The sequence below is a fragment of the Danio rerio genome, chromosome 25, assembly GCF_052040795.2.
Source record: "Danio rerio strain M-AB ecotype USA chromosome 25, GRCz13ab, whole genome shotgun sequence".
In the NCBI taxonomy this organism is placed as follows: Eukaryota; Metazoa; Chordata; class Actinopteri; order Cypriniformes; family Danionidae; genus Danio; species Danio rerio.
Genome location: NC_141045.1, coordinates 10,549,121 through 10,572,225, shown reverse-complemented (window position 1 = coordinate 10,572,225; position 23,105 = coordinate 10,549,121). Strand labels below are relative to the sequence as shown.

At 36.2% G+C, this 23,105-nt stretch overlaps 2 long non-coding RNA genes across 5 annotated transcripts in view; one reads left to right on the top strand and one right to left on the bottom strand.

Moving 5' to 3' along the window:
- Positions 1-23,105, top strand: part of LOC141380900 (uncharacterized) — a 201,638-nt gene that overhangs the window by 165,587 nt on the left and 12,946 nt on the right. For all 4 annotated transcript variants that reach the window (XR_015526190.1, XR_015526191.1, XR_015526192.1 and 1 more), the window contains one exon: positions 21,815-21,950. This is a non-coding gene — a long non-coding RNA (uncharacterized LOC141380900). The remainder of the gene's footprint in view (positions 1-21,814; positions 21,951-23,105) is intronic.
- LOC147830800 (uncharacterized) lies at positions 10,325-17,348 on the bottom strand. Its single transcript, XR_015526203.1, has 4 exons — positions 15,962-17,348; positions 14,119-15,869; positions 10,954-13,076; positions 10,325-10,755 (listed from the first exon to the last, which is right to left on the bottom strand). It is a non-coding gene; the product is annotated as an uncharacterized LOC147830800 (long non-coding RNA).

The following is a 23,105-nucleotide window of genomic DNA, read 5'->3' as shown; positions in this document are numbered from 1 at the left end:
TAACTCTCTCTCTCTCTCTCTCTCTCTCTCTCTCTCTCTCTCTCTCTCTCTCTCTCTCTCTCTCTGTCTCTCTCTTTGTAACTTTTTGAATGGTCTTAATTGTGTCATTTTTTATTTTGTATGTTCACTTCTACTGATTAATTGTAGTTGATGTATTCTGTTAATGTGTTTAGTTTTTGCTTTTATTATTGTGCAAAAAAGTGAACATATAGCAGTTGTGATGATAAAATATTTGTAAATGATAAATAACATTCCTATACAGTTCGCATTTTACACCACAAATTTTGTATCTGACTCTAGTAACAAAAAAGTAATGCTGAGAAACGTGTATAGCATAGTAAAACAGTACATACATTTCATTTAAAATAATCGATACACACAACTGTTGCAGCACCAAGAAATGCTCAGTAATGGGGAGTGATTAGGTCAAGTGAATTATTCAATCACTCACTTGTAGTTTAATTTGTAAATGAATCGGCATCCTGAATTTTGTTGTTTGTATTTTAAAATATAATTTCTAACTACATTCAAGGGCAAATTTTCAGTTGTTATTGCAACCATCGTTGTCACAGGATTCTTCACAAATCATTCTTATATGCCATTTTTGAATGAATCTTTTTTAGTTTCAACCATTTGAGTCTGTAAGTGATTGATTCATAAATCACAGTTACACAATTTGGTTATAAATAAATTAGCTGTTTTGAAGGGATCATTTGAATGAAGAATATGCTGAACATTTTGCCACCTACTGTCACTCGTTTTCAATTGATACTTTGATGTACAGCATGCGTTTTTACTTTCTATACTTTAACAAGAACTTAGTACAACAATATAAAAATATAGGTTAACATAATAGATATACACAATAGTTACAACAGCAAGAAACAGAATAATGGGACGTCATTCTTGAGTGATTTAGTCAAGTCAATAATTCAATCACTCACTTATAGTTCATTTCCTAAATGAATCGTCTTGATTTTTGTTGTTTTATTTCAAAATGTGATGTATTCCTACAGTCAAGGCCACATGTTTAGCTGTTAATCCAGCCTTTAGTGTCACATAATTTTTCACAAATCGTCCCGATATGCCGTTTTTGAATAAATCTGTTTTTGATCTTTCTATTTGGGTCTGCAATTCAATGATTCATTCATAAATCACAGTTACACTTTTTTTTTTAATAAATCAGCTGTTTTGAATGAATCGTTTGAATGAAGAATATGCTGAACTAGGGCTGCTCGATTTTGGGAAAAATCATAATCGCGATTATTTTGGTCATAATTGTAATCACGATTATTCAAAACGATTACTGTTAAAGTCAAAATTATTAGCGCCACGGCCACCCCTCAGTAAACTCTGGCCACCCCTTTGGCCACCCCAATATAATTTTGCTGTTGACATTATTGATTTAAATGAACTTATAAATTCCCAATATTTAAATAAATAAATAAAATGCAGTCACTAAATTATTGTTGGTGTTACTGTTACTGGCGCCGTGAAACTGGAGTAACAGCCTTTTGTGCAGAGGTGTCGGCACGCAGCGAGTTTTGAAAGTCGACTAAAGTTTATACAAAATGATGATGATGATGATGTTACTTTCACCAAGCATGCCTTTAAAGCAGAAAGGAGGGATAATGAGTCAGGGAGGTAAGACTTCATAACATGATTTCTCAGCCATGATCTGGTCTAAGACCACAGATATTCTATAATACATTTTTTGTATTCTTTAGAATTGTCATAATTAATTTTCATGCAAAAGGTTTCTTAAGTGATCTTGGCATATCACTCCAGTTGTTGTTTTCCAATAATATTTAGGATTGATTTCTGTTATTTATTTAGAATAATAATTGTATATTAATATTAATTGTATTTATTTAGAATAAATATAAATAAATTGTTATATTTATTAAATAACAAATCTAACAATTCAAGAGGGGTGGGGGTGTATAGGGTGGTTCGCCCAGGGTGTCATTTAAACTAGAACCACCACTACCCTCTCTGATCGTCGTTGACAGCACACACACACCTTCAATAGACAGCAATGGCTATTTAATATTTACCTTAAGCTACAGTATATCAATAGAAGAAGCTGCATTAAATGGCTCAAAAAGCAATATGAATAAATAATATTATTAGGTATAGTGAGTGTGTATATAGTAATGCCTTTTGTTCAGCTCGTTCATTTGTTTGGGTAATTAATAAACCCATTATTCTTTCATTCATTTTCTTTTCGGCTTAGTCCCTTTATTTATCAAGGGTCACCACAGCAGAATGAACCGCCAACTTATCTAGCACATTTTTACACAGCGGATGCCCTTCCAGCTGCAACCCATCACTGGGAATAATAAACACATTGATCTTAATTAATTTTAGACATGGCATATACCGTATGATGTACAATAAAAGCACGTAAAAAAAGAAGTTATTTATACAGTATATGAAAAGTGTTTTTAAACTAAACATAGATTTTTTTTGGTTTGACCATGTACTTGCTGAATTAATTTAAGGAATAAATTGCAATATTTCAAGAAGAATTAATTAAATGAATAAAAACTACATTAGTTCATTTACCAGAAACAAAAATATAACATTACACTGAATTCATTATTTTTTGTGTGCCACCCCAAGATTTGGTGCGGCCTCTTCTGGCCACCCCTAAGAAAATTTTCTGGGGGCGCCACTGATTAGCGCTCCTGAGAATTTTTTTTAAATATATATTTCCCAAATGATGTTAAACAGAGCGAGGAATTTTAACAGTATTCCCTCTAATATTTTTTCTTCTGGAGAAAGGCATTTTTTTTTGGTCCCACATTATATTAAGTGGCCTTAACTAATATGTACTTACATAGGAACTAATAGTTTGTTACAATGTACTTATTGTGTATAAATACATGTATTTACGGTGTACTTATGCTTGAATAAATACATGTATGTATTTACATCTGTAATTAACTTTTGTAATTACATTTGTAAATACACTGTTGACCATCCCCACACCTTAACCCACACTTAAACCTACCCATGCCACCAAACCTGTCCATAACCCAACCCCTATCCCAACTCAAGAGCACCGCAAGTGTTCTCAAATACATTGTAAACACAGTAAGTACATTGTATTTATTTTCTGATGTAAGTACATAGTAGTTAAGGACACTTAATATAAAGTGGGACCTTTTTTTTTATTTTGGCTGGAATAAAAGCAGGTTTAAATATTTTGAAACCCATTTTAAAGTCTATATTATTAGCCCCCTTAAGCCATATATTTTTTGATTGTCTGCAGAAGAAACTACTGTTATACAATGACCTGCCTAATTACCCTAATTAAGCCTTTAAATCGCACTTTGAATCTGAATACATGTATTTTGAAAAATATCTAGTCAAATATTATATGCTGTCATCATGACAAAGATAAAATAAATCAGTTATTAGAAATGAGTTATTAAAACTATTATGTTCAGAAATCTTCTTTCCATTAAACAGAAATTGGGGGGAAAAGGGTTGCTAAGATTCAGGAGGGTTAATAATTCTGACTTCAACTGTACATATAGTTATTTTCCACCCTGCAAAGGAAAGAGAAATAAATACAATAGAATAAAAATATAAAACAAACTGTGCTTTAAGCATTTTCACTGTAAGAAAAACATTTTAGCTACAAAAGTCCTTCAGTCAAGAGCAGTGAGGGATGTTCTCCATTTGCTGTTTGATTAATAATCATAAATACAGGCGGCAGCAGGATTATCGCGCGCTGTCTCTTTAATAGTTTCTCTTCCGCGTGTCTTTTGATTCTCAACTCGTTTGTTTATTACACAAATGAGGGTTAATATGAATAATCACTAAACACCGCGTTTTGACACCTATTTGACCATTCAAGCGCTCACGTTAAGATGTCTTAAGATGTGTGCGCACTCCTTGTCTCAGTGTGCGAGTGAGACCGAATGCTAACTGCATGCTTCTGTTCTGTGTGTGCGCGGCACACAGATTCATGCGGTCTTTCACGCTTTTAAGAGCAACTTCTGTACAACTGGAAAGGGGGCGGTAAATTATGCAATAATCGTTTATCTCGATTAATGATTTTTCATAATCGTTAGAAGCCGAAATCGGATTTTCGATTAATTGCACAGCCCTATGCTGAACATTTTGCCACCTACTGGCACTCGTTTTCAATTGATACTTTGATGCACATCATGCGTTTTTACTTTCTATACTTTACCTAAATGAATCGTCTTGATTTTTGTTTTATTTAAAAATGTGATGTATTCCTACATTCAGGGCCAAATATTCTGCTGGTTATCCAGCCTTCAATATCACACGTTTCTTCACAAATCATTCTGATATGCCGTTTTCGAATGAGTCTGTTTTTGATTTAACCACTCGAGTCTGTAATTCAATGATTCATTCATAAATCAGTTACCTGCTTATAAATGCTTATAAATTATCAGCTATTTTGAAGGAATCATTTGAATGAGGCATATAATGTACAATTGTTACAACACCAAGAAACACAGAATAATGGTGCTTTATTCTTTAGCGATTTGGTCAAGTGTATTAATCAGTCACTCACTTTATTCTTCCTACATTTAAGGTCAAATTTTCATCTGTTGTTGCAATAATTATTGGACTATTATGCCCACTTAATGCCAAAATATTACATATTGTTTAATTTTTTATGGCATCTACACTATTCTTTTGGCTTCAGCAGCTTCAATCTACTGGCAGTTCATTACAAGCAGACCCAACACTCCACAATCGCTCTTTACAAAAGAGCTCCACCGAAGCTCAATCTCACTCTGTCACACACCCGCGGATAAACAGCAAACAAGCATCGACAACATGGATAAACACATGCCGCACACATGTGCAGTGACCTACAGAGCACATGCCTCGTATTTCACACCAGCGTGGGGACGTCAAATACCCAGTGCATCATTTAAGCCAAAGGGATAATCAATAACTTTCTACAGATTGGCGGGGCAAAAATGGCCCCCAGTCGGATCTTATCCTGATGGTTTGTCGCCTTATGGCTTCTCTCCTGTTTTCCTTCAGCTATATCTAGAGGTATAACCCATTATAACTGTATTCCCCTTCCACCATTCTGTTTCAAGGTGGAGTACAGAAACCACATGATCTCAGGAGTTAAAAAAATAAATAGGGGACATTCATTAGTATTTATTAGGTATGCTTAAAAGTTATATATCTGACATATTTCTGTGCTTAAATGGGATTTAAGGTTAAGGTATTCTTTGATGATGGGAAATTAAAAATATCATCTTTAGCCTGTAAGTACATTTAAGATTTGTTTCAGTTGTTGTGTATGGTTTGAGGACTTGTTTCCAGCTGTTTGTGTAAAGTTGTAGGACATTTAAACTTGCTTTCAGTTGTGTATAATACTAGAAGTTGTTTAGCCACTGTTTCCTTGGTTACTATAAGAGCTTGTGTAGCGAACGCAAACGCGGTTTCGCGTCGTCCGCCTCAGTTTCGGCCCTTGTTTTGACTCGGGAGGCGTGTCCAAACGCCAGGTAACCACTATATAGCGAGCACGCTAGCATTAGTCGGCAGGAGAAGCACTTTATCAGCATCTAGACCAGCAGCCTGTAAGTACATTTAAGATTTGTTTCAGTTGTTGTGTATGGTTTGAGGACTTGTTTCCAGCTGTTTGTGTAAAGTTGTAGGACATTTAAACTTGCTTTCAGTTGTGTATAATACTAGAAGTTGTTTAGCCACTGTTTCCTTGGTTACTATAAGAGCTTGTGTAGCGAACGCAAACGCGGTTTCGCGTCGTCCGCCTCAGTTTCGGCCCTTGTTTTGACTCGGGAGGCGTGTCCAAACGCCAGGTAACCACTATATAGCGAGCACGCTAGCATTAGTCGGCAGGAGAAGCACTTTATCAGCATCTAGACCAGCAGCCTGTAAGTACATTTAAGATTTGTTTCAGTTGTTGTGTATGGTTTGAGGACTTGTTTCCAGCTGTTTGTGTAAAGTTGTAGGACATTTAAACTTGCTTTCAGTTGTGTATAATACTAGAAGTTGTTTAGCCACTGTTTCCTTGGTTACTATAAGAGCTTGTGTAGCGAACGCAAACGCGGTTTCGCGTCGTCCGCCTCAGTTTCGGCCCTTGTTTTGACTCGGGAGGCGTGTCCAAACGCCAGGTAACCACTATATAGCGAGCACGCTAGCATTAGTCGGCAGGAGAAGCACTTTATCAGCATCTAGACCAGCAGCCTGTAAGTACATTTAAGATTTGTTTCAGTTGTTGTGTATGGTTTGAGGACTTGTTTCCAGCTGTTTGTGTAAAGTTGTAGGACATTTAAACTTGCTTTCAGTTGTGTATAATACTAGAAGTTGTTTAGCCACTGTTTCCTTGGTTACTATAAGAGCTTGTGTAGCGAACGCAAACGCGGTTTCGCGTCGTCCGCCTCAGTTTCGGCCCTTGTTTTGACTCGGGAGGCGTGTCCAAACGCCAGGTAACCACTATATAGCGAGCACGCTAGCATTAGTCGGCAGGAGAAGCACTTTATCAGCATCTAGACCAGCAGCCTGTAAGTACATTTAAGATTTGTTTCAGTTGTTGTGTATGGTTTGAGGACTTGTTTCCAGCTGTTTGTGTAAAGTTGTAGGACATTTAAACTTGCTTTCAGTTGTGTATAATACTAGAAGTTGTTTAGCCACTGTTTCCTTGGTTACTATAAGAGCTTGTGTAGCGAACGCAAACGCGGTTTCGCGTCGTCCGCCTCAGTTTCGGCCCTTGTTTTGACTCTCGAGGCGTGTCCAGCTGAATTCAATCAGCTAGTGCTTTGGGGTTATATAAACAACTAGTTCACCGCGGCAGCGGTCGCGGCAGCCTCGTGTGAAGACCGCCTCGTGTGAAGACCGACGAGGGTAAAGACCATCGACTCTACCTGCGCGACTCCACCGAGCAAAGGCACCGACAAAGCACTTGAGTACTTTACTTTCTTGTTTTACTTTACACTTATTTTTTGTTGTCAGTGCACTTTTATTATGTGTTTTCTAATTCCTGTTGTTACTAACACTCGCAAAACACGGGAGGTGCGCTGCAGGCGTAATCCTCACAACCTTCGTTCAATACATGTATCTACTATTTCACAACTCTCTCTCTCCGTGGGCCTCTGGAATTGTCAATCAGCTGTTAACAAGGCTGATTTTATTACCTCCATAGCTACATATTCTGACTATAATCTCATGGCTCTAACTGAGACCTGGTTGAGGCCGGAGGACACTGCTACACATGCTACTCTTTCTGCTAATTTCTCTTTTTCCCACACTCCTCGTCAGACAGGGAGAGGGGGTGGGACTGGACTACTAATTTCCAAAGAATGGAAATTTACTCTGATACCGTCCCTGCCAACAATCAGCTCCTTTGAATTCCATGCAGTCACCATTATCCACCCCTTCTACATAAATGTGGTTGTCATCTACCGCCCACCAGGTAAATTAGGTCACTTCCTAGATGAACTGGATGTTCTTCTCTCATCTTTTTCTAATTTTGCCACTCCCTTATTGGTGCTAGGTGACTTCAACATTTACGTTGACAAACCGCAAGCTGCAGACTTTCAGACTTTGCTTGCCTCTTTTGACCTAAAAAGAGCACCTACTTCTGCTACCCACAAATCAGGTAATCAGCTAGACCTTATTTACACACGACACTGCTTCACTGATCAAACAATAGTAACTCCACTACAAATATCTGATCATTTCCTTCTGTCTCTCAACATCCACATTACTCCTGAGCCGCCACACACTCCTACACTGGTTACCTTTCGCAGAAACCTACGATCTCTCTCACCCAATAGACTATCCACCATTGTTTCAGACTCTCTTCCTCCATCTCGCAAACTCACTGCACTTGATTCGAACAGTGCCACTAATACACTCTGCTCCACACTAGCATCATGTCTAGACCGATTATGTCCTCTTGCATCCAGGCCAGCCCGTGCCAGTCCTCCTGCACCCTGGCTCTCGGATGCTCTCCGTGAGCATCGCTCAAAACTTCGGGCTGCGGAGAGAATTTGGCGGAAAACTAAAAATCCTGCACATCTCTTAACATACCAAACTCTTCTGTCCTCTTTCTCAGCTGAGGTTACTTCTGCAAAGCAGACGTATTACCGTCTGAAAATCAACAATGCCACTAATCCTCGCCTACTTTTTAAAACATTTTCCTCCCTCCTCTATCCTCATCCTCCACCCGCATCCTCCACACTTACTACTGATGACTTTGCTACATTCTTCTGCACCAAAACTGCAAAAATCAGTGCTCAATTTGCTGCACCTACAACAAACACGCAAGATACAACACCAACACCACACACACTCACCTCTTTTTCTCAGCTCTCTGAGTCTGAGGTGTCCAAACTTGTGCTATCTAGCCATGCAACCACCTGTCCACTCGATCCCATTCCCTCTCATCTCTTGCAAGCCATCTCTCCTGCAGTCATACCAACACTGACTCACATAATTAACACATCTCTTGACTCTGGTTTATTCCCCACTACATTTAAGCAGGCTAGGGTAACCCCACTGCTAAAGAAACCCAACCTGGACCATACGCTACTTGAAAACTACAGACCAGTATCCCTGCTTCCATTCATGGCCAAGATTCTGGAGAAAGTAGTGTTCAATCAAGTCCTGGACTTTCTTACTCAAAACAATCTCATGGACAACAAGCAATCCGGCTTTAAGAAAGGCCACTCAACTGAGACTGCCCTGCTCTCGGTCGTGGAGGATCTCAGACTGGCTAAAGCAGACTCTAAATCATCAGTCCTCATTTTGCTGGACTTGTCAGCTGCTTTTGACACTGTCAACCACCAGATCCTGCTATCTACGCTTGAGTCACTGGGCGTTGCGGGCACTGTTATACAATGGTTCAGATCTTACCTCTCTGACAGGTCATTCAGGGTGTCTTGGAGGGGAGAGGTGTCCAACCTACAGCATCTAAACACTGGGGTACCTCAAGGCTCTGTTCTTGGGCCACTTCTCTTCTCCATCTACACATCATCTCTAGGACCAGTCATCCAGAGACATGGATTCTCCTACCACTGCTATGCTGATGATACCCAGCTATACCTCTCTTTTCATCCTGATGATCCCTCGGTTCCAGCTCGTATCTCAGCCTGCCTGTTGGATATTTCACACTGGATGAAAGATCATCATCTTCAGCTGAACCTCGCAAAAACGGAAATGCTTGTAGTTTCTGCCAACCCGACTCTACACCATAACTTTTCAATCCAGATGGATGGGGCAACCATTACTGCATCCAAAATGGTGAAAAGCCTTGGAGTAACGATTGATGACCAACTAAACTTCTCTGACCACATTTCTAGAACTGCTCGATCGTGCAGATTTGCACTCTATAACATCAGAAAGATCCGACCCTTCTTATCTGAACATGCAGCTCAACTCCTTGTTCAAGCTCTTGTTCTCTCCAAACTGGATTACTGCAACTCTCTACTAGCTGGGCTTCCAGCTAACTCTATCAAGCCTCTTCAACTGCTCCAGAATGCAGCAGCACGAGTTGTCTTCAATGAACCTAAACGAGCACATGTCACTCCGCTGCTAGTCCGTTTGCACTGGCTGCCAGTTGCTGCTCGCATCAAATTCAAAACTCTGATGTTTGCCTACAAAGTGACTTCTGGCCTAGCACCTTCTTATCTGCACTCACTTCTGCAGATCTATGTGCCCTCCAGAAACTTGCGTTCTGTGAATGAACGTCGCCTCGTGGTTCCATCCCAAAGAGGAAAAAAATCACTTTCGCGAACGCTCACGCTCAATCTGCCCAGTTGGTGGAATGAACTCCCTAACTGCATCAGAACAGCAGAGTCACTCGCTATTTTCAAGAAACGACTAAAAACTCAACTATTTAGTCTCCACTTCACTTCCTAATCTGCAATTGCCTATTTGAATATCACACTAACTGTACAAAAAAAAAAAAAACAAAAAAAAAAAAAAAAAAAAAAAATTACTAACACTTCCCTTCTTAGACTTTACAGACCTGAAACTTGCCTTTAGTACTTATTCATTGTTGCTCTTAGTGGTGTAAATTGCTTCCTTGTCCTCATTTGTAAGTCGCTTTGGATAAAAGCGTCTGCTAAATGACTAAATGTAAATGTAAATGACTAAATGTTATTGAGATGTATGGCGAATGATCGTCATTATGGCAATCGGACGCATAGAGTCTTTTGAATTGTACATATGGAAATAATAGTGAAATAAAAAGGGTACATCATCAACTCATTGTATGGAATCATCTGGTGTTTGTGAATCATTAGAACAAACTGATTCACTGTAAATCAAAATCACATCTTAATAATAATAGGGGTACAATCAGACAAATGGCAGAGTTTGGAAGATATATTGAGGCCTGATTAGTGAATCATTCGGCATTTTTTAAATGTCAAACCAAACGGATTTACTAAATCAAAAACACGTCTCAAAATTGGGGGTAAAGTGGAGAAATGGCAGCGTTTGTAAGCTATATTGAGGCCAACTTAGTGAATCAGTTGTCATTTGGGAACCATCTGACCAAACTGATTCACTAAATCAAAAACACATCTCAGTATTAGGGGTAAAAGAGGACAACTAGCAGAGTTTGGAAGCTTTATTGAGGCCAGATTAATGAATCATTTGTCATTTTTGAACCATCAAACCAAACCGATTCCTTGAATCAAAAACGCATCTTAATGTTATAGGTAGGAGTGGACAAATGACAGAGTTTGGAAGCTATGTTGAGGCCAGATTATTGAATCACTTGCCATTTTTCAACCATCACACCAAACTGATTCACTAAATCGAAAATACATCTCAATATTAAGGGTAAACGTGAATAAATGGCAGAGTTTGGAAACTATATTAAGGCAAAATTAGTTAATTGGTCTTAATATTACAACTAAGAGTGGACAAATGACAGAGTTTGGAAGCTATGTTGAGGCCAAATTATTGAATCACTTGCTATTTTCCAACCTTCAAATCTATATAAAGCTATTTTAAGGCAGAGTTAGTGAATTGGTTGTTGTTTGTGAACCATCACACCGAACTGATTCACTAAATCGAAATTTGTCTTAATATTAGGGGTAGGAGCAGACAAATAGCAGTGTTTGGAAGCTATATTGAGGCAAATTAGTAAATTGTTTTTAATTTTTCAACCATCAAAACAAATTGATTTACTTAATCGAAAATGCATCCTAATATTAAGGGTAGGAGTGGACAAATTAGTTTGGAAGCTGTATTGAGGCCGAATTAGTGAATTGGTTGTTAGTGAACCATCAAACCACACTGATTCACTAAATAGAGTTTGGAAGCTATATGGGCTATATACACAGGTTCTTTTTATCACTGTTAGTCAGGCTGAAAATCAATTGCTGTGCATACAGCCCATTAAGACCGAATTAGTGAATCATTTGTCATTTTGGAACCGTCAAATCAAACTGATCCACTAAATACAAAACACATATTAATCTTAGGGGTAAGAATGAATAGAGTTTAGAAGCTATATTGAGGCCAAATTAGTGAATCGGTTATCATGTGTGAACCATCAGACTGAACTGATTCAGCAAGTTCATTCAGTCTAAACATCAATCTCTAGTACTCGTTTGTGTTAACCTTTCAAAGGTGCATTGTCATCAGTGTGATCCAAGCCAAACCTCTAAACAAAGTCTAAAATTGGAAAAATTTGAGGAAATATGCAATAGTGTTCTACTGTATATGTTCATTTTTAGATTAGATTAGATTCAACTTTATTGTCATTACACAAGTACAAGGCAACGAAATGCAGTTTAATTCTTACCAGCAGTGCAATAGCAGCAAGTGCAGGATACAGGTATAAGTTATAAAGTGCAATTATAGAAAAACTATGGTTGAATTTACAGATGGATGTGCCATGAACATAATATAATATACAGGTTTTATTAGCTATGAACAGAGATTTACAATAAATGAATATGTACATGTTGCTGTTAATAATCAGAAGTGTGCAGATTGATAAACATAATTACAAATGTATATATACAGTGGGTGTGTGCATAACATTTTACAGATGTGCATGTGCAGTGGATATGGACAGTTCAAATAAGTAAATCAATGCAATGTAGTGCAATGAATATGTGCAAATTTTATATGGGCAAAGGTTGTGCTGTGATTGTGAGGAGTTTAAGTTAAAGGAGAGTGGGGGTGTATTAAGGGGCAAAGGAGTTCAAAAGGGAGACAGCTCTGGGGAAAAAGCTGTTCCTCAGTCTGCTGCTTTTTGTTTGCTGGTTTCATTTCTTATGATATGAATTAATATTTTAACAGCAACTGCAGAAATATGTAAAGGTGCAAACCTTTATACTCGAACTGAAAACCTGGAAATTCCGATTATTTTTGGCAGTTATAATGAACATGACAATGAGTTCACTTTACTCAAATGGCCTTCACAGTCACCAGATCTCAATCCAATAGAGCATTTTTAAGATGTGGTGGAACGGAAGATTAGCATTATGGATGTGCAGCCGACAAATCTGCATGATACTGTATAATGCTATCATATCAATATGGAGCACAATCTCAGGAATATTTCCAGTATCTTGTTAAATCTATGCCACAAATAATTCAGGCAGCTCTGAAAGCAAAAAGGGCGTCCAACCCAGTACTAGTAAGGTGTACCTAATAAAGTGTGTATGTCTCAAAGATGGCGAGGCAGTGGCGCAGTAGGTAGTGCTGTCGTCTCACAGCAGGAAGGTCGCTGAGTTGCTGGTTCGAACCTCGGCTCAGTTGGTGTTTCTGTGTGGAGTTTGCATGTTCTCCCTGCCTTTGTGTGGGTTTCCTCTGGGTGCTCTGGTTTCCCCCACAGTCCAAAGACATGCAGTACAGGTGAATTGGGTAGGCTAAATTGTCCAAAGTGTGTGTGAGGATGTTTCCCAGAAATGGGTTGCGGCTGGAAGGAATCTGCTGCGTAAAAACTTGCTGGATAAGTTGGCGGTTCATTCCACTGTGGCGAACCCAGATTAATAAAGGGACTAAGCCGACAAGAAAAAGAAATGTCTCAAAGATTGTGAATCATCCCAAGATGATTCTTCAAATACCGGTTCGCTACTCTGCACTAGGGTTGTAACGGTATGAATTTTTCACGGTATGATAATCGTCTAAAACAATACCACGGTTTGACGGTTTCGCGGTATACGGTATGTTACAAAATAATAGAACAGTGAAGCAAATTTGACTTTTTCCAAATAATATATTTTTAGTTACTATAAACAACACCACTTACAATGAACAAATAAAAATAAGAAAATAATAAATAATGTGTCAAAGTCCAAATAAAGTCCAAATAAACATGGTGCAAATCCTCAGTAAAAAATAGATATAAATATTTACTATACTGTAAATAGTTACATAACGAAACTAGATTCAATATGGAACATCCTTAGGTTTTATGTGCCAGCATGGATATGGATGTGGTTGTATGCAATGCAGACAAACAGCTGCATCTTCATTTGCGTCTTTTGAAAACAGCAAGAGCAGCAGTTCGTCTTTGCTGTGTCACTGTTTTGTCATGTTTCTGTGCTGCTGTGCATGCAAAAGTACTTAGTATGAGAATTATTTCATGCAAAACTTTTTTTTTTTGCGTTTTATTTAGCCGCGCATAAATGTATGCCTTTATCTCATTCCGTGTTGTTCAAAAAGCTTGGTCCACAAACAAAAGCGAAACCTATGCTTATTGGTTGTGATATAGCGAGTTTGAACCAATCTGGGCATGGAGGAGGGACAATGCATCAATGTATCATGTCTGATTTGTCCGGAGACACAGTGACGAGCGTTTCTTTGTCAAATCAGCGTTGTCAAATGTTGATGACGTAACCGCACTGATTCCGGAGCCTCTGAAAGTCCGCAAATGTTATGTGATACAGCACTGGAAAGTTGAGATTCTCTTCTTTATGCCAATCTTTGAATTGTATGAATCGGATCAGCGGATCAAAAGTTATTAAAACATTTAAGAGCAATACTTATTTTTAGCCGCGGGCGGCTGTCTCGGTCTTTAAGGGTTAAAACCGTTGATATGCAATTGTTCATGGTATGATAATCGTGCACGTTCAAATCGTGGTAAACCGTCATACCGGTATATTGTTACAACCCTACTCTGCACACTAAAAAAATGAATCAGTGTGGGCTAAACTCATGAGAACCACTATGCTTGAGAATATGAGAGCAGTTCTCCATTAAAAGCGCTGTAATAATTTTGAACTTTGAGAAGTGATCAATTCCCTCTTCAGTGCTGTTTTGTGTAGGTGTGTGTGTGTGGCTATTGTTTGTCTGGTTTCTGATAAACACTGACAATACAGTGGTCTGCAGTCGGGCTGATTAGAAGCAATAATGAAATACCTGCTTCAGAAAACCTTTGCTTTAGTACTCCATAACACATGAAAGAAGCAGAATGCTCTCAGAAGCCCTCCATCAAAGCGTATATTATTGCGTCGTATCTCTTTCATGCTTGTTTTATGGCTCCTGCATTAATTGCTGTTTATTTTTCTCCACAACAAGTGTAGCTGGGCTCATAAGTGATTCTAAGAAAGGTAAAAAAAAAAAAGAACGAAAAAGAAAAAAACATTGCCAAACAACTTTAATGATCTGATTATGCTGTATTCATTATTATTTTTATTTTTAATCAATTACGGGTTTAATCTTTTCTCTCCTGTAGAAGTTCAACAGTTCTTAAAATCGAAGTATTTAAAATAATACGATGTTGGGGTGATACGGTGGTAAGCACTCACACCAACAAGGTGACTGCTTCAAGTCCTGGCTGGCCAGTTGGCATTTGTGTGTGGAGTTTGTATGTTCGTATATGTTAAATGTTGGCATGGGTTTTTATCGGGTGCTCTGGTTTCCCCTATAGTCCAAAGACATGCGCTCTAGGTGAATTGAATAAACTAAATTGGCCAAATTGTATGAGTGTGTGTGTGTATGAATGCAAGAGTGTATGGGTGTTTCTGGGGCTGGGCGGTATATCGGGTTCTGGGGATATATTGATATAATTCCCCAACACGATGCGGTATTTTCCAATATCGTTTATATCCATATGGTTTGAGGACACACATGTGCATTCTGTGCGAAACAGAGTACTCCAAGGCAGCAATTGATCTCCTCTTGCACAAATGAATGATTCGCTCAATGAGTCATACAAAAGATTTGTTCAAAATGAATGATTCGTTCAAGAACGACCCATCACTGACGCAACATAGAGGAACATGCAGTGCTGGTGTTTATCGAAATCTGATTACCCCCTCACGTGCATGCACGTCACACCATGCCTGCAGCTGTCACAGAGGCTTATAAGAAACCTTTTATCGATCATTTGTTCCACAATTGACAGCATAAACAAACATAGAAGCCTTGTCAAATTGACAAGCAGCACCTGAATGTGTTCAAAAGAATTAAAAACGCCAAAAACGAAGAAATACCGCATTTCGAAAGTGAAACCACCTCACTGTTTACAACTTTAGGATTTATTAGACGACATTCTATTTTTTACATTTACATTATAACACATTTAGCTCTGCATTCTGCTCTGTTATAATGACTGTTTACATTTACAGTTGAAGGCAGAATTATTAGCCCCCTTCAAAAAAATTTTTTCTTCTTTTTCAAATATTTTCCAAATTATGTTTAACAGAGCAAAGAAATTTTCACAGTATGATTGATAATATTTTTTCTTTTAGAAAAAGTCTTATTTGTTTTGTTTCGGCTAGAATAAAAGCAGTTTTTAATTTTTTTAACAGCCATTTTAGGGACAAAATTATTAGCCCCTTTAAGCTATTTTTTTCTTGATAATCTACAGAACAATCTACTGTTATACAATAACTTGCCTAATTATCCTAACCTGCCTAGTTAACCTAATTAATCTAGTTAAATCTTTAAATGTCACTTTAAGCTGTATAGAATATGTGTAGAAATGTATAGGGGGCGGGGCGGGTTAATGCTTAACCAGCATTTCATCACAGTACTCTAAAACAATTTCGATACTTCCCATGTCTATAGTCTATTTCTTTTTATCTTCTTATTTAATATTTAGTAAAACAAGTTTAGTCAAAACAAAAGAAAAAGAGTATGATTTTTTACATGGAGTGAAAGACTTCTCTTTAGATATCTTCAATATATGCACTGTTTAATAATTGTGCACAATACATGTAAATATTTAACTAAAATAACATATACAGCTGATTTAATTGTTTATAAATCACACAACTGTGGTATACAGGATTACTTTTAACAACACTGTAATTTAGACATATATGTGTGTTTCATATTTACATTTATTGTGGTTCTTTTCTATCCTACGATACTTTTTGTTGTGTTACTATTTAAGTGTGCTCCTTTTTTGCTCTGACAATGTAGCTGTTTTTTATGGTTTTGTTCACTTTGTTATTTGCACAACAGCACAGTAGTGCTGTCTATAGTGTTAAGCAGGGGAAAAAAAACCTGAACTGCGTTTATTTGTCAGATGTTATCATAATTTAAGGGCGCTTTCACACCTGTGAATTGATTCAGTTGTTCTGAAACAGAGATTACAAATGTTACATTGTTGCTCTTTGCTCTTGGAGCGGTTCGCTTTCACACTGCAAAGTTTCTAATCGGACCAAAAGAGCTAAAACAAGTCACGTGTGAGTAAACTCTCCTCACATTGGTCAGAGTGTCAGGGTTTATTTTGCTGCGTCCTACTCAGCTGTCAGCATATCACTGTGAAATAACCGCGTTCGGATTGGATCGCTTTCTCACTGCAATCGAACCACTCCAGGGTTCGTTTCAATCGAGCCGAGACCACCTCATTCAAGCGATCTCGGAGCATTTACTGCGAAACAAAAGTGTAGGTGTGAAAGCACCCTAAAATGTTGTGCAACTTACAGTTTTAAGCGGTAGTAAAACCTGTACTGTATTTTATTTATCAAAGATTTTGTGCAGCTGTTTATTTGTAAACAAAGAGGGAAACCCCTGTGTTTGAATTATAATTTGTCCAAAAACTGTTTAACATAGTTTTAATAAAGGCTTTAACTCTCAAGTAACTATTTATGGAAAATACTGGATAAATAATGTATATCGTCATTCCGTCATTCATGATTTTTTGCCCATATCGCCCAGCCCTAGGTGTTTCCCAGTTCTGGGTTGTGGCTGGAAGGGCATCCGCTGTGTAAAACATATGCCGGAATAATTGGTGGTTTACTCCGCTGTGATAACTCCTGATAGATAAGGGAATAAGCTGCAAAAAAAAAAAAAAAAAACGAACGAATGAAAAATACGTTGTTATTTTTGTAGAATGAAAAGCCAAATTTTAGACTTGGCTGACAATAAAGTTTAATTAATCAATCAGTCAACAATATTGCATGTTTTCCAGTATCTTGCAACCTTAATTAAGTCTCATTTTGTGCACTAGAATGGTTTAACTAGCTTGTGTGCCAGAGTATTAACCAATTTGGTGAGCAACATAGATTAATCCATGTAAATTTTTTAAATTAGTAAATCGATGAATAATTTCCTGAAATGAATTCGATTCATTTATTTATGTATGTTATTACACAATAACACTAAATTAAATAGCCTAACGGTGACGGTCAGGACTGCACCAATAATGCTGTCTTTTTGTGTCTGTCCTTCATCTTTTCGTGTCCTTTATTTGATTACCCCATTTCCCTTTCCATTCTTCTCTCATTTTTTCTTCAAACGTCTTTGCTTTTTGCACTGACATCAGCAGCCGAGTAAAGTCATTTGCGTCATTTGTGAACGCAAGCATGTTATGTGGATGGAAATTAGCAAACGGGCGTCCTAAAAGCCCCTGCTCGCCATCATAACGAGACGCAGATCTTTCGATTGAAGACGGAACTGTTTTACGGCACGATGGACTCTTTGATAAGACATCTCTAATGGGCTTGATCCATCTCAAGACAAAGTGAGCATCTCTTTAATTGCTTTTGAAGTGTTCGCTCACTAATGAACGAGAATCGCCTTCATTACAAAGATTTCAAGACAATAGCTCCACTTTTAGACTTTGGGACATTACTTTTTATGTACAACGGCTTGCAAGTTTCACTTAAAGGAATAGTTCAGCCAAAACTGAAAATGACTTCACTTGAAATAAACCTATTTGAGTTTCTTTCTTCTGTTGAACACTAAAGTTATTTAGAAAGACGCTTGAAACTTTAATCTTTGACTTCCATTGAATGCGTTTAGCATACTATGAAAGTCAAAGGTTACAGATTAACAACATTTTAAAGTATCGTTTTTTGTGATCAACAGAATAAAGAAACTCTTAAAGGTTTGGAACCATTTGGGTGCTTAAATAGTAGCTACGTTTTCATTTTTGGGTGAACTGTCCCTTTAAACGCAATAGGAAGATAAGATGTCTTGATGGAAGATTTTGCACATTACAAGATGGAAGAGGCGCTGAAGATAAATCAAAAGAATCTTGATGAACTCTGGGAGTCCTGCAAGAATGATTTCTTTGCTATTCCAGATGACTTTATTAATTATAATTTATTTGAGTCATTGCAGAGATGTATGGATGCAGTCCTCCAAGCTCATGAGAGTCATACACAATATTCATAATTTTTTCACTGCACCATGACTTTATATACTATACTGTACATTATTTGACAACTTTTATTCTAAAATCAAGGCATGATCATATTTTATTTTGGTCAAATAGGAGAAATATAGAGGCCTTTGCCTTTCATATAAGCCACTTCTGATTAAACAGAAGTTATTATTTGTTGTTTCTAAAACAACAAGGCCTTTGTCAGGTTGTGTACTTATTATTTGTAAACAAAGTTATAATTGTTTTGTTTATTTTAATGTCTGTACAAATGCACTAGTAGAATCTAGTAGAAAAGAACAAATGCAAACATCTTGAATCGTGCATGTCTGTGTATGAAGCTCGTTTAAGATGCAAAACATTAATGTGTGTTTGTTTGTAAAAGTGTTTTTGCTGGCGAGGTCTGCCTCCTGTCGAGAGTGTTAAACTCAGAGATTCAATCAGACACGTGGCCTCGCTCCAGAATGTCTTTTATCAGGCAACAAACTGTCTGTGGTCACCTCATCCCTGCCAAACGCTGACAATATTAGCACTCGCCGAGCTGAAAACTTTCTGATGAAGAGAGAGCAGACAGCCAAGAGAGCTTTATTATATCATAATGGCAAGAATAAAGGATTGAAATGTAGACACAGTTGAGCGTAAATTTAATTCAGATGTTCTGTTTACTCAAATGTGTTACTTTAAACTTCAATGTTGCTGTTTTTCTTTGCATTTGGAGAAGGGGATTTAAAGGGAGTGTTTTTTTTATTTTTTTATTTATTTATTTTTTTTGGTTAATGTAAAATACATGCAAAAACATTTAAATTAGGAATTCCATAAACAGTTCTATAAACAAAATACACACAAAATAAACATAAAACAAACAATGTAAACATAGAATAAGCATATAAAGCAATAAATAAAATACATACAAAAGGAAACAAAGTAAACAGAATAAACAAAAAACTTAAAAATATAAAACATAAAATGTAAAATAAACATAAAATACAAAATATTTTAACCATAAAATACACACAAAATAAACCAAAGTAAACCTAGAATAAACATAAAAGCATAAAATAAATCGAAATATAAAATACACACAAGATGAAACCGAATAAACATAAAATAAAAAACAAAATAGAAAAATATAAAATAAAAATAAACATAAAGAAAAATAAACAAAATACACACAAAGATAAACATAAAATAAACACAGTAAGCATTGAATGGACAAAATAAACATACAACAAAATATAAAATAAAAAACAATATAAACATAAATAACACACAAAATGAACAAACACGAATGCATAAACAAAGTAAACAGAATAAACATAAAAATATTAAAAAATAAAATAAACATGAAATACACACAAAAATAACTAATCATAGAATAAACAATAAACAAAATATTAAATAAAATATAAACATAAAATGAAACAAAATAAACATAAAAATATAAATTAAAAAAACTAAAATGTAAAAACCCTAAAATAAGGATAAACATAAATAAAAAATAAACATAATACACAAAAATAAACAGAACAAAGCATAGAATAAAAATAAAATGAACAAAAAACAAAATAAAATGAATAAAAAAACATAAAATGCACACACAAATAAAATAAGCATAAAAGATAAACATAAATTATACACAAAATAAACAGAAGAAACATAACAAAATAAAAAACTTAAAATATAAAATAAACATTGAATAAAAAGTAAACACAAAATACACACAAAATAAACATAAAAGAACTTATAAAATAAAAAACATAAAATATAAACAAAACACAAAATGAAATTCAGTAAACAGAATAAACATAAAATATTAAATAAACATAAAAAATAAATATAAAATAATAAATGTCAAATAAATGAATAAATGTATGTTATAAGAACAAATTCACACAGAAAATATATTTGTGTATTTTTACAGTAAATTTAAATCTTCAAAGTAAAATGGATAAAGCACACATTTATGAATTTATTCAAATTATTATTACATATTAGATTTATTCTAAATCTATTTAATTCTGTTTTGTAATTGATTGCATATATTTTATGAAAATGTCTAAATGTATTAACAGAAGTTGCATAATAAATATAATAACTTTATATGCATAGTTTACATTAAACTTAAATTAAAACATTTAACAAAACAAAAAATTAATAGATCTTGAAGGCATAACTATGTGCATGCTGTTGTGGTCAGTGTAAAAGTATGTTAATGTGAAGCATCTGCTCTGTGCTTTTGACCCTCTGACACAACAGATTTGACTTTTATGTAAAAAATAATTCATGGCGCTCTTGATTCATCACTGGACACAACTAATTGTTTTTGCACTCACAGCATCAGGAGGGTGATGAGGAATGAGGGTATTTATCAAATATCACATTACCAGAGATATCAGAGCCTTATATTTCCGGCCACAGCTCAGACTTGATTATTTCCGGCTTGTTTACAAGAAGAAAATGATCCTGGCCATCATTTGAAAAGGTGTTTTGATGCACTGCTGCTCAAACACATCCCGAGTGCAATGACCCACTTCAGTTCTGCAGACCTCAAATTACACTTTATTTGTCCACAAGAGCCGGATTGCTTTTAGAAAGTATAATAAAGGTGCTTCAAGTAAATTTAAATGCAGCTAACAGCACTTTATTTTAGATGTGGCTGAAGGCAAATTTAGCCCTCTTCACTCACTCACTTCCCTTTGACTTATTCCCTGCTTTATTAGGGATCCCCACAGCAGAATTATGCCAGATTAATTGGGGGATATGTTTTACACAGCGGATGCCTATCCAGCTGCATTCCAGTACTGAGAGTACAACCCCCAGTGCCAACCCATTTTCAGAATGAGCCTGTGCCGCTATATACATTTCTGGAGAGCGCCAAATACGTTCCAGGAGCTACATTTTTTGCAGTTTTTGTTTTCACAAATTCACCAGAGGTCGCTGTGTACGCTGTGAGATCCTAAATTTCTCTCACAAGTGCCATTCGCGCCTGCTGTTCTTCCGTAAATCCACTAGAGGCTGCTGTCGACTGACTGACTGACTGACCAATCGACTGACCCACCCTCCTCCTTCCCTAAACCCAACCAGTAGTGTTTTCAAAAGCACCGATTCACCAGCGCCCACCTACTTCCCTAAAGCCAACTGAGAGTTTTAAAAAGCAATCCAGAAAAAGATGGTTTTACCAAGTTTTTAGGTTTTACCACATTCTCACCCTGTTATTTACTTCATTTTATTTTTTGGCTTCTGTTTTTGTCTTAGCCTCTTTCTTGAACCACGCTTTGACTGACTCGAACCCCATCATCGTGGTCGACTCCTTTCTGGGTCTCAAGTCCACGTAGGTACATGGCGAGCTACTGGACAAACTGGTAACAGTGAGAAAGCCATCCATATGAAGGTAAGCGATCAGTAGGCCCACCCGGAATCTGCATGCGCAGAATTCTGCAGATTTTCCACAGATTTTTAGCCCATCAATTATTCTTTTTATTTACTTGAGTAAATGTGTGTAAATCAATACTTATTCATTTTTATATTAATTTCAGTAATATTATTGACCTAATGTGAAAATGTTCATCAGATTTATGTATAATGCAGTTTGTACAGTAATATTTTCTGTCTTTTACTAGATATATTATATGACAAACTTGCTTTATTTACCAAATAAAGTGAATCTAATTGGATTTGCATTTTAAACATTAAATAAGTTTTTTAAAAAGATTTTATTTAAAAATATATTATTTTTATTTCATATATTAAGGTTTTAGTTGTGATATTCCCAAAATAATTCTGCAGAAATCCGCAGACTTTTACCAAAATTCTCTGCAGAAATGGCAAAAAACGTCCGCAGATTCCGTCTGGCCCTAGCGATCAGCTGGTAAAGGTGAAAAGGAATGGTGTCATACCTAGGCATGGGACAATAACTGTTTTCAAGGTTTACTGCGGTTGGGAAAAGTCAAGGTTTTAAAACAGCCAATTTTTTTTCTGTAATACTGTTCCCAAGGTATGTTTAAAATTTATATATATATATTTTTTTTTCTTTTTTTATTTATATATTTGTTTTTTTTTTTTGTTTTTTTTTAGGAAAACAGTATCTCCAGCAAAAAAGAACTCCTGTTTAAAATTGTAAAGAAATCCTTTTGAAACTAAAGACGGCAGAAGTCAATGATTTATTACAGTTCCAAAACATTTTTAATATTTCTGTAAATGAAATATATTGTGTTCAAAGGGGTAAAAAAATGTTTATTTACTTTTATTATAATTTTTTGTAACCCAGACATTTAAAAAGTACTTGTTTTAGAGCAGTAATCACAATATCGTGAAACCATGATATTTTTATCCAAGTTTATCATACCATCAGAATCATATACCAACCAGTCCATGCCTAGTCATACTGCCCTGTAGCGTTGGTTTTAAAAGAAACGAAATGCACCCATACATACTTCTGGCTACATAATTTGCAATCTCCATAAATGTATATAGGGCTACACTTTCAGAATGATCTGATCCTATCATATCGGATATGTTGCAGAGTGCTGGGAAACACCTTTACACT